Source organism: Conger conger, chromosome 14, assembly GCF_963514075.1.
Source record: "Conger conger chromosome 14, fConCon1.1, whole genome shotgun sequence".
Lineage (NCBI taxonomy): Eukaryota > Metazoa > Chordata > Actinopteri > Anguilliformes > Congridae > Conger > Conger conger.
Window position 1 is genome coordinate 19288585 of NC_083773.1, and position 12550 is coordinate 19301134.

The following is a 12550-nucleotide window of genomic DNA, read 5'->3' on the forward strand; positions in this document are numbered from 1 at the left end:
TGATTAAAAGCCACACACACAAATGCCCTGGGTTGGCTTTAGTTTCAATTAGCATTGAGCATCCAGCATCCAACCCCAGGGGTGGAAAGTGGTGTCAAAAACAAACCCAGATGATTTTTCCCGAAGTGTACATTCACAATCACTCTGTCACCTCAGGAAACCTTTCCTTTCCTAGCATGGAGTTTTCTCGCCCAGTCTGAGCCAATAACATGACTTCGCTGGATCCCCAGTTTAAGAAGGAGGGCCTATATGCATTATCTGAACGAGGCTATCCAAGCGTAGCCCAATTCCATTCACAGTCTCCATAATCGATGTTATCGTGAGGGCTTTAGGTAATTGTATGCGGGGAATTAGCATGGTGCTAACATGTTATTGATTGAATCCTGCACCCGTTTGACATGCGGTTGACTGTAATCAGATGCAAGCAGAGATGACGGGGTCGCACTGGAAGCCCAGAGGAGACCAGTGAAGCCCAGTGTTAGAGATCCCCACCGCAGTAGAGCTGCTTCTGTGAGCCTCCAGGTCCAGTCCGCTGGAACAGAGGGGAGTGTCGGTGTCGTGCATGGCTGGCTGCTTTGTGTGTGAGTGTGCTTGCGCTCATGTGTGTTTGTGTGTGTGTGCATTCATGTGTTTCAGTGTGTCTGTGTGTTTGTCTGTGTGTGAGTGTGTGTGTGTGTACATGCCTGTGTTTCTGTGTGTGTGTGCTTGTTTGTGCCCACCCCTGGGCTTGTGTCTATGTGTGTGCGCGCGCATGTGCGTGTGTGTGTGTGTGTGTGTGTGCGCCTGCCCATCTGTATGTGTGTGTTCATGTGCTTGTGTGTGTGCATGTGTGCATGTGTGCATGTGTGCATGTGTGCATGTGTGTCTGTGTGTCTGTGTGTCTGTGCCTGTGTGTGTGTTAATGTGGGAAGAACAGAAAGGGGGTAGGGTGTTTGCCCTGCAGGCTATTCATAATTCATGAGGTGGGCGGGGAGAAGGCAGGGGGCCGAGACAGAGAATCAGCGCCTGTATGTGTGTGTGTGTGTGTGTGTGTGCGCGCGCACTGAGCACGAAGGTGGACAGAGCGCGTGTGTGTGAGAGAGAGCAAGAGAGTGAGTGAGGGTGCCTGAGACAACAAGCCTGCTGTTCATTTGTACCATAGATGAGGAGTCTCAGTGTTTTTCGTACGTGCTTCTGAAGACCACATCAGCCGCGTGGTACCTTCACTGTGCAATAACACATTTGGATTTTTTTTTCCTTTGAACAAGACGGGCGATAAATCCAGGAGTGTTGGAGAGGAGGCTCTCTGTACAATGAGATGGGTCAGCAGCAGGGGCAGTTGAATTTCACCTAAAAAACAGAAGGGATCTCACACAGAAGAGGTAATGCGTTTTTTCCTGTATGTTGATGTCGTTGCTCTGTTGTGTCTGTCCCCGGGAGGGGAAGGCTTTTGTTATTGGCCGCTGTCTGAGTCTGCGACTGACGTTGGCCCCGTGCTGGCGTGTTCTCCGCTTGAGTGTGCGTGTCTGAGCCTTACAGCGCGAATCTTACCGGTTCAGACACCAACAGTCAGCTGGATCCACTGGATCAGCCTCCAGTCTGCTTGTGGTGACAGTGTGTGATCTGATAAGACCATGCAGTTATCTAGCAGGGGACAAACTGATCTGTCATTTCTTTGGTCGCTGCAGTCAGTACATTCAGAAATTGCATTCTTGTCTGTGTTTGTAAAGCATGCAAATTGTAATGTCTCATGATGTTAGTAGTCAAATTCTTGACATTAATACTGTGATGTCTCTTGATATTAGTACTTTAGTTTGTCTTGGTCTTAGATGGATATGGTTTTATCTCAGGTTTGAGTGGAATTAATACCTGACAGTGTGAACAGCTACATTTGCCAATTTAAACTGTTCGTATGCGATTCCATTTGGAAATTATATTTGGAAAGTAAGAATGAATTTTCAGTCTCTGCGAATGTCTCATTTCTTTTTACATTCTAAAATCAAATGTGAGTTTGATTTTAAGTTAGGATTGTTCATTTTTGAACAGGCCTGCCTTGTGGGAAACCACACAGACATTGATGAGTGAAGGGCCCTTTTGCCTTTGGTGAGAAGTGAAATTGATCCCTGTCAGTTGGGCAGTGTTAACATGTTCTGCTGCAGTCTCGAGTTTCGGTCCTCTTTTCCCTGTTAAATGCGTAAAACCCTGTTTATCGTGTCCTTTTGTTATTACTCTTTCACCGCTGGGTTTCCCCCTTCAGACAGAGGCTGACTCTTTGTGTGATGGACACTGTCACTGAATGCTGAAAGACATACACACACACACACACTCACTCTCTGTCTCACACAGGCAGACACACACACTCTCTCTCTCTTGCACATGCAGACACACACACTCTTGGTCTTTCCGTGTCATGCTCATACAAAGTCACACACACAGTCACACGCGCACAAACACACATACTCTCACATACGCACATATCTTGCCTCACACACCTTGCCACTCACACCAACACAAACACGCACACACTGGTCTCTTTAGAATAGGATGGAGTTACAGTTTGGCATGTGTCACATAGAAAGCGGGGTTTTTTTTCCTCAGAAGAGGTGAATATGGTAAGATGGCTTATGTTGAGAATGGGTTCTGTGCGCCAGGTGGTCAGTGTATTTAACAGCACATGCAGTGCAGCGGAAAGGTCCTGGCAAAGCACGCAAGGGTGCCAAATGCGCCCGTGTGCTCCAGGGGGAACAACACGGAGAGCTGGCATTCTTACAGTGAGGTCTTCACTGAGCCAGCGCCTCACAGCAGTGTGGATGGCAGTTGGGACTGCTCTTGGGACCGCTGTTGGGTTTCTGCATGGAAAATCTCTCATGTTAATGTTATGTGTAATTGTGCCTTCGTCATCAGTATGTTCTCAACTCTTTCAGGTTAGCGGTACATTGAATCACCTGTGAGCTTTCTTGTCAGTTCACTCATTTTAGCTGGTAGCAACAAATTGAAGCTTTGAATTTAAGAAAACATTTTCCTTGCAATAGATGACTATGTACATTCACAAAATCAGTACACAAGTAAACAAAAGACATTATTTTATTTTTCATAGGAAATTATTTACATATGCAGCGTACCAATGCACCGAAAAAGATTGCTGGTAACATTTGCAATATTGCCTTTTAATACGCATAATATTAACATTATTGTACAAATGGAGGGGCCGAGGATGGTAAATGTCAGACTAGTGGCCACATGGTGGGGGAAATAACGAGCTTTGTGTGGAGATGGGGAGTGTTTTAATGGACTCTGGAGACACACTGGGTAGAAAAGAGAGAGTCTGTGTTTCTGAGCAAAGATTTGGACTGAAGCCTTCACCCCCTTCCCCATAACCCCCCTTACCCCCAGGCAGATTTAACAATGTTCTCCATCTCCTTCACCGTTTAGAAAGAGAGATTTCCACCCCTGGTTCTGGGAATAATCTGAACAGCTGCCAGCAGTGATATGGCTGCTCTAATAGCTGCTCACAGAAATTGTGGCAAAATCCTAGTTGGTTAATCAATTGACAATTAGTTAATGTTTCCTTTGTTCACTTGTCAGACGTTCATTTGTGCGTGCATGCAAGTGTGAATGTGTGTGATCATGCTGAGTGTGTGGTTGTTTGTGTGTGCGCTTGTGTGTGTGTTTGTGTGTCTGGGTGTGGAGCCATGTATGACTGTGTGCGTGCGTGCGTGTGTGTGCGCATGCGTGTGTCTGTATGGGTGTGGATCTATGCATGTCTTTGTGGCTGTGTGTGTGTGTGTGTGTGTGTGTGTATGGGTGTGGAACCATGTATGACTGTGTGTGTGCATGTGTATGGGTGTGGAACCATGTTTGACTGTGTGTGCGTGCGTGTGCGTCGTGTGTATTGGTGTGGAACCATGTATGACTGTGTGTGTGCGTGTGTGTGTATGGTTAATTAATATAACTACCGCTGTGAGTCGGGATGATTGTGCTGAAGGCATATCACGGAGCAACATCAGGGCTTTCAGTGCACTTGTCCTGTCCATCTGGTCCTAATCTGCCCCGTTCTCAGTGAACTGCCCCAGCTGCCCTGCTCCTACACAAGGCCTGCCACAACCACAGCTTCCCACAACTCCACACATTACTGTCAATATTCCATATTCCATAGTGCCTCTCTCTAACATAAAATTGACAGATTTTCTTCTTAATTTTTTTTTTTAATCCCTGGGTTACATAACAAGGATTTTCAGTGTAGAAATGTGCTTCCATCATGTAATGTTAATCCTTTTGAGCGTTTGTGTAAACATCCGCTAACCATTATTGCACTGGAACATGATTTATTATAGACAGCGGTCTGACGTGCAAATTATTTTCTTTAAAACAGAAAATATGTTCTAAAATGATGGCATTTCCAGCAATATGTTGAGTGAGGTTGAACACTAAACTGTGTTTAGTATAGCCACACAGATGTCAGCTCAGAGACACAGATGTTTTGAAAAAAAAACTCTCGTCAGGATTATTTGCTCTTTGCTCAGAGTAGTTTCTTTGGTTACTTTGCAGGCCAGTGTATCAAAGCCAGCATCTGATTGAATGGAAGGTGTGTGTGTGTGTGTGTGTGTGTGGCTGTGTACATGCACGTGTGCTTGTGTGTAGGGGAGAGCTTGATACTGTGGTCTTGATTTTGTCTGCTGCTATGAAATAGCAAATTCTTTTTTACACACATTTCCCATCATGCATCTGAAGACATTGTCTGGCTGTAGATAATCTGTGGGAAGTGAGAGTGTCTCTGTGGAAACCCCCCCCCCCCCCCCAACACTGGATAAGACAATGTACTGTAGCTCTTTGTCACTGACGTGCATGCTAACGTGCGGACAGTATTGAGTGTGTTTAGGAGACAGTCCCTCTGTTCCTGCAGATAGAGTCTCTGCTTTCTAATGTCATTCATACTGACTGTCATATAGCCCTACTTAAATCTTGGACTTTAAGAGGACAAGAACGATGATGAGGTACGGTGTTCAGAGAAGGCTAGAGACCAGAGAAGAGGGGAGGGAAACATCCAGTGGTGTTTACCAAAGGAGTAAAGAATTCATGGTAAACTATCCATTAATTCCAGTTTTGAACATTCATGCCACTCTGTTATGAACTCGGTCGGTTTTACATCCATGGGTACATGGTACAGCTTGCTCTTAACCTCACGCAGGGATCCCAAATCTTATCCAAAATGGGCCGGTATGGCTGCAGACCCACTTGCCAGAAGTTTTTGTTCTAACCAGGACCTCACACACCTGATTTAATGACTTAAACAACCAAACCGCCAAAAATGCTCTTGATGAGTTAAGTCAGGCGTGTGAGTTCCCGGTTACAACAAAAACCTTCTGGCAAGGGCTGGAGAGCTGAATTACAAGACGGTGGCGGGTAAGATTGGACGCTGCTGACCTAGCGCGAGTGCCAGCGTGGGCAAATGGCATGGCAGATGTCCATCAGCATTCAGAGGCTGGAAGTCCGAGGGGGGTCCCAGCGAACACCGCAGCCAACGAGGGGCTTAAAGCAGGAGCCTGGTCCTCCCTCACTGAGGGTGTGAAAGCCCTCCAGGAGATGCTCATCGCGGCTGGTCGTGTCTGTGAGGGTAAGAGGCATAGCATACGCACACTGTCGATGAATATAGCTCACGGCTGGCTCCTTTGTTCTGTGTTTCTGGAAGGGCTGAAGAACAGACCAGCCCAAGTGTTAGCCAAATCCTTATCGCTGAACTCCGATCAGGTCGAAGGTGAGCGCGGCTTCAGAATGTGCATACATTACCCGTGGAAGCCTTGCTGATCCGCTCCACTCGGCCCTTTGGCGATCCGTGACGGGAAGCGGGTTCATCCTGGAACGCCGGGAATCTTGAGTGCCCCTGGCGGCGTTCCGGTGCGCGAATCCGGAGTCTCTTTACTTTACAGGCTTCTGTGTTCTGCAGGGACCTGGTTTATGCTTACAGTGTTATAATGGTGTGTTTTCTTCTTTTAAAATGCATTTTATGTTTGCTGTTCTTCCAAGTCGGCAGTTTTCTCACAGCTCAGTCAGGTTCAGGTTGTGGTGTGCTGGCACTCCCCTTTTCCATGGATATTATCATAAAATATATTAAAAAAGCGAATATTTTTTCAATTCCAGCAATAAATAAAACAATACCTCTGAAACGCCATGGCCCTTTGCTGTGTTTGCAACTTTTATTGATTTTATTGAAAATTCCAGCAATAAAAAATTTAAAAAAAGATTTATTGTTTTTAAATATACAATATTCTGAGAGAATTCTGCACAGATTTATGTATGCATTTTAAATATAGGAAATACTTTTTCGTGCACGTTTCAGACATTTCAATGTTTGGGTGTTTGGGTGTATTTAGAAGATATTACACAGCATGCTTAGCCTGTGCTGTAGCTGGGTGGTTGAGAAAGTTTGGCTGCACAGAGCGCAGTGACAGTGGATAAGGAGGGAGTGCAGTAACAGTGGGGGATACGGGGTGCTTTTTGTGCTCTCTTTATCCTGTATCTGTATTGGCTCATGGTTCAGTAACCCGTGGCTCAGTTACCCATGGTTCATTGCCCTGTGGAAATAACAGCCCGTGCTTAAATCTGAGGAAAAGACTCCATTGACGGCGAAGGCCTACATTGTCAGCCCTCGTGCTGTGGGGTGCGTGCCCAGTCCCCTCCTCTGCTCCCCCAATCATCTTTAACTCCCTTTCCTGTACGTGAGAAAACAACCTGTCTTCACTGCTCCCAGAATCCAAGGAGCTGCTTCCTCCATTACGCTTTTCACGTGATAGTGCCTCTATATGACCCTGTGTCTCATATGAGCCCATTGAGAGTGCTTTCTGTTGGCTGGCTTACAGAAATATGTGCTGCCAACTAGATTTACATCTGCGAGGTTGCTTTTCTGTTGACAGAGCTAACTCGGGATCAGACAGGAGATTATGGAGTACAGTGCGAGGGTAAGCTTAAATTTCTGCTTCTGTGTCCACTTTCTTCATATCAGGTGGTGAATTGTCATGCTGCATGTTGATGTGGCTAGCTAGCTAGCTAATTACACAGCATGAAACCTTTGCTCATCAAGAATGAGGGTAGTGTAGTAGAATCTCTGAATTCCCTGGAATTGATCTTTGGATCGGTTATGACTGTCGCAAATTCGGAAAGGCTCAGAGCTGACTGTATTCAGACAAAGCAGAATGTAGTCAGTGGAATGGCACCGCTGGTTTTTGTTGTTTTTTTAAATTAGGGGTGAGTAATGCCATGGATGCGTAATTGAGGCGAGTGTTCAGTTGAACAGGGATCTCATTTTGTCCATGGTAATTATGAATGTATCCATAATGAATATGTACGATGTGACTGTTGGAGGACCGCAGTTCTCTCAAAGTGCTATATCTTCTTCATTCTGTGTCTGTGGATGTAATTATCTGTCTATAATCCCAGATGTGTGCTAATGCTTTTCTTCATGACATCCACTAATGTTATTTCTCCGAATGGGGCGAGTGAATGGTGATGCTTTCCCCACGGCTGGCTTAGGCACTCCATCCCTGATGAATTCTCGGGGAATGGCCGTCTCCGTGTCTTATTTTAGAGGCAGCTCTTATCTCTGTGACAAATCCGGGAGTGTCTGGGTTCATCGTTCGGTTTGTCTCTTAATCGCGGCTCGTTTACCGGCAGTGTGCGTTTGCAATAATCACAAAGAGGCACGCCCAGCTGCCAAAATTAGCTCCGGGGGCGTTTCTTGTAGCTGTTATTGTGCCGTTGATACATTTCAGAAGCTTTAATTAATGGATTTGTCACAGACTGAATACCCAGCCCTACCCCTCCCCACACCTCTTTATGTTCGCTGTCGCGCCCCGGTCCCAGGGGAGCCTGTTCTCACCTCTCCCTTCCTCCACCAATCGCAGCGTGCGTTCGCCCCGAACACCTCCCGTATCCCATGAGGCAGCGTGCTGGGATCTGCCAGGGGCCGTGGAATGTCTTTAATCACCACGGTAACCCCGGGCAGATGGGCTGGTCCAGTCAAATTAGGCCCAGCAGCCTTCCTCTGGCCCGCCTGTGCCTGTGCCTGCAATGGCTACGCTAGCCTTTGTTCGATACGTGTGTTTAGCCTGCACAATATATCACTCATAAACTCGTGTCCATCCACTTTTACCGTCATGAGCATCCTTAAGCGTGGAACCACTTTTGTGGGGAAATAGGCCTGTTTGTGTCCCCAAACGAGCTTCGTTATTTTTGTTGGTCGATGCCCCAAATAGAGATCAGATATTGATCTCATTAAATATTCATGACTGACCTTTTGTCGACCTCGGCCCCTCATTTAATGTGTACATATTTATTGGAAAGCACCATTTTACAAACACGTGATTGCCTTAGTTATGCTGGCTAAAGGAAACATGATTGAACTGTATAAAATATGAAAGCTTGCCTACTGTACCTTTATGTCAGCCACTTTGCAGCGTCAGACTTCAAAAGCACTCGGGTTTCACTCTTATTTTTTCTCCCTTGATTGAACTCTCAATATTTTTTGAACCGAAAATATGCCTGAGTTCTGTGTGAGTCATTAGTGTTTTGCTGTTGGTTTGTACCTCCCTGTGGGGATTTGAGTTTTGCCTTTGTCTGGGGGGCTGCCTCGGAGGCAGCTCAATTTAAACAGTGCCTCCTCTCGCATGCAGAATCTCTTTGTACTGACACGGTTAAAGCCCCCCCCCCCCCCCCCCCCAAACCTCACACCCACTGGGCCTTCTTTACTCCTCCCCCTTTTGTGATGCTGTTGCTAAGGAACCTTGGAAATAAGGTCTGCTCCCATTGGACGAGGTGTGGAACCTGGGGGTGAAGGGGTCCACATGAAAGTGAGCTGCAGGTGTGGAGATGATTGCCTTCACAGCGGAGAAAGAGAGAGAGAGAGAGAGAGAGAGAGAGAGGGAGGGGTGAAAAGAGGTTGAAGAGAGGGATATGGAGGTGGAAAGACAGAAGGAGAGATAGACAGATAATATCCATAACACTTGAGTGTTTACTTGTGGCCTATGTTGAGTTTGTGAAATGTGTGGTTTTAAGGTCCAAATTAAATTTGATTGTGGAGCATTTACAGTCTAAATTTGATTGTGGACCTTCTTCATGCAGTCAGCTGGGAGAAGGTGTGATCTGCCCGTTGTTCACTACCCACCAGTCTGTCAGTGCATCCCTGGAACTCTACACGAAAATAATCCATAACTCACTGATCTCTTACACCATTTTACATTCTGATATCAGTAGGTGATTGCAAGGCTTTAGCAAGACTGTCACGCATTCAGTTCACAATTATTTTCAAATTGGGAAAATAATAAGCGTTTGGCTGAGTGCTGTAGGCACATGTTCTGTTTTAGAAGGTGAGATAGTTCAGGGGTACGTCCGCGTGCGGTATGGTGTATTAAAAAGCAGTACTTGCGGGTGCTTTCTGTGTGATGCAGAGGGGAGTGTTGTTTGTTTGCAGAGTCATGCTCGGGGTGGGGGGAGGTGAGACAGACCGCTGAGGGGGGCTTTTCCCCTGGGGCGTGTGGAGAGCCGTGGAGAGCCGTGGAGAGCAGTGGAGAGCAGTGGTCAGGGAGTTGTGTGTTTGCGGTTGGGGAGCAAGTGAGAGGGAGAGAAGCGGAGACTGAACTCTACTTAGTATTACTGCAATGTGTTCATGTGTGACTATGATATCGAAGGCCGTGTGTTGGGCACCCAATGGTTTCTGTGTGGTGTAGTGTGCATGTTTGTTTTGTATGTTTACCTGCTTGTGAAATTGCATATATTGTCTTGTAGGTACGTGTGTGTGTGCTTGTGTGTTTGTTTCTGTGTGTGTGGCCGTATGTACATGTATGAGTGCATGCTTGCGTTTTTGTGCTGTATGTTTTCGCTTGTGTATGCATGTTATGTTCATGCATGCATGTGTGTTTGTGTATTCATGTGTATTGCGTGCGTGTGTGTTTCTCCTGCGTCGTGTGCAGGGAGGTCAATTTAGCAGAGGTGTTATGAGCAGACATGTCACTGCTGAGGGAGGGGGTACAGGGGGGTCTTAAATATTTCAAACAGGTCAGTGTGTTTGAAGGGAAATTAAGCAGACAACAGCCCCCAGAATACAAGTGGCACCTTACTGTCTCCGAGGAAGTGGGGGCCAATAGAAACTTTGGTGTTTGGTGTCATTATTATTCAGTTGCTCGACAGTTTGGTACAATATGTTTTGCTAGGCTTGAGAGAATCAACCTCTCAACATGTATGGTGAGACAATTGCAATTCTAACTGACATAGTGTCATAAAGACGTTGTTTATTGGGCACTAAATATACTGTATGTGTGAGGGTTTACACAAAAATGTAAAAGGTTGTATCTGCTTGGAGCCCATTCACTTTGCTATCTTTGAAGCTGAATATCTCAAAGCCTCTCAGAACGCAGATAGAGCCTGATAATTCCCAGCGGTAAGATGCGGCATCAACTGGACACACTTTGCTTATTCTCCCATCATGCACCATTCTTCACACACTGAGCTCGTGCTGTGTCTGTAACTAAAATGGCACCAAATAACACGCAGCCTGTGATCTGGAGGGCCCCAAAATGGGGCTTGCACACGATGCTTCCCCGATGTATCCCAGCATGGGGCAGCACCCAAGTAGCGCTTTTCACAATCTCCTCCCCAGATGGTAACTCTGATACTCTGACACTCTGCGCCTGAAGGACTGTTTCCCCGAAATTACCATCAGACACGGTGGAGCTGAATCATCCCACGCACTTCCGGCAGATTCCAGACAGCCAGCCAAGTCCTCGTCCGTTTTAAATGTCAGTAATTCCGCCAGGAGTAATCGAATAGTGCTGGCCTTTTTTTTTGGCATTACATTCCAGTTTTGGAGGGGATGCTTTTCTGGTGCGATGGCGTTAATGTGATGGCGATGCATTTAGATCTAATGTCTCACCCTTATTCCTGTCCGTGTTGTTCTGGCCGTATTTAATTTGTGTGTCGCACAGTCGCTCACCGTGGTAAGCGTGTCGAGCATCACTTATTCATGCCGGCCTATAAACAGCGACCAAGAGCAGGCAGGAACAGCATGAGGCGGGAGCTCGGGGGAAACGAGCATCGATTTATTGCTGATTGGCTCGATCACATCCTGGTGACCAATTAGGGACAAGAGATCAGATATGCCGCCCCCCACCCTAACCTGTCCTCACAAAACGGGCACACGCTCCTCAGCAGTCAGTTCCCTCTCTCTCTGGCACCCCCCCTTTCCCTCTCCCCTCTGTCTGAGACCCTCCGTTCTGTTTCCTGTTTCATCCCCCCGTTAAATCTGGGTCATTCTGCAACAGCGAGCGATTGTTCCTGCCAGCCTGCATCTCCACACGGCAGCGCCTTCGCTTGTGTGCTGCGTCCCCTCACACACACACACGCACGCACGCACACGCATGCACACACATATACACGAACACACACACACTCGCATGCACACACACTCATACATGCACACACATACACACGCATATACACATACACATAGACACACACACACATGCACACACATACACACACTCATACAAACACACACGTATGCACACACACATACATACACATGCACACACATACATACACACACACACATACACACGCGCACATACACATATATACACACACACGCACACGCATACACACACATATACACAGATGCATGCACACACAGACGCATGCACACACATACATACACACCCACACACAGATGCATGCACACACATACACACCCATACACATACACACACACAGATGCATGCACACACATGCACACCCATACACATACATACACACACACACACACACACAGATGCATGCACACGCATACACACACATATACACACACCCACACACAGATGCATGCACATACACACACACACACACACACACACACACATACACACACACAGATGCATGCACACACATACACAGATGCATGCACACACATACACACATACACACACACAGATGCATGCACACACATACACACACACACATCCCTTACCTTCCCCCAGCTTGGGGAGTCTTCCAGCACTATCAACTCACCTGCAATCTCTCTCTTTCTCTCCCTCCCTCTCTCTCTTTCTGTCCCCCTCTCTCTTTCTTTCCCCCTCTCTCTCTCTCTTTCTCTCCCCTTCTCTCTCTCTCCTTCTCTCCCCCCTCTCTCTCTCTTTCTCTACCTCTCTCTCTCTTTCTCTACCCTCTCTCTCTTTTGCTCCCTCTCCCTCTCTCAGGTTCAGCTTTATTGGCATGATGTACATCCATACATATTGCCACAGCATGAAAAAACCCCAAAGAACATATGATAAACATATGAACATAATACCCCCTCCCATGGGTTTCCCGTGTGGAGAAAAGAAAAGCAGGGCTAGATTTGGATTTGAGGGCTTGAGTTAATGATCCCCGCTGTAGGTTTTCATCTCAACCCTAATTTGGCACATGTGTGTGCAACAACGAATGTGTGACATTGAGCAATAATGAATAAAGGAACATAAAAAGACAAAGAATGGAACTTATAGAAAGGAGTAGATTGGACTAGGGTAGAGCAGGTACAGACTCTCACTGT

At 46.6% G+C, this 12550-nt stretch overlaps 1 protein-coding gene across 2 annotated transcripts in view; it reads left to right on the forward strand.

Annotated features, from left to right (window-relative positions):
* The window catches only part of nfasca (neurofascin homolog (chicken) a), a 99936-nt gene that overhangs the window by 25430 nt on the left and 61956 nt on the right, over window positions 1-12550 (forward strand). Inside the window, exon 1 of one of the 2 annotated variants that reach the window (XM_061220487.1) lies at window positions 1273-1361. The exons of the other annotated variant lie outside the window; for it this stretch is intronic. The gene's annotated coding sequence lies outside the window, so the exon portion shown is untranslated. Of the gene's footprint in view, window positions 1-1272; window positions 1362-12550 lie in introns of those variants that run through there. 2 annotated transcript variants of the gene reach the window in all.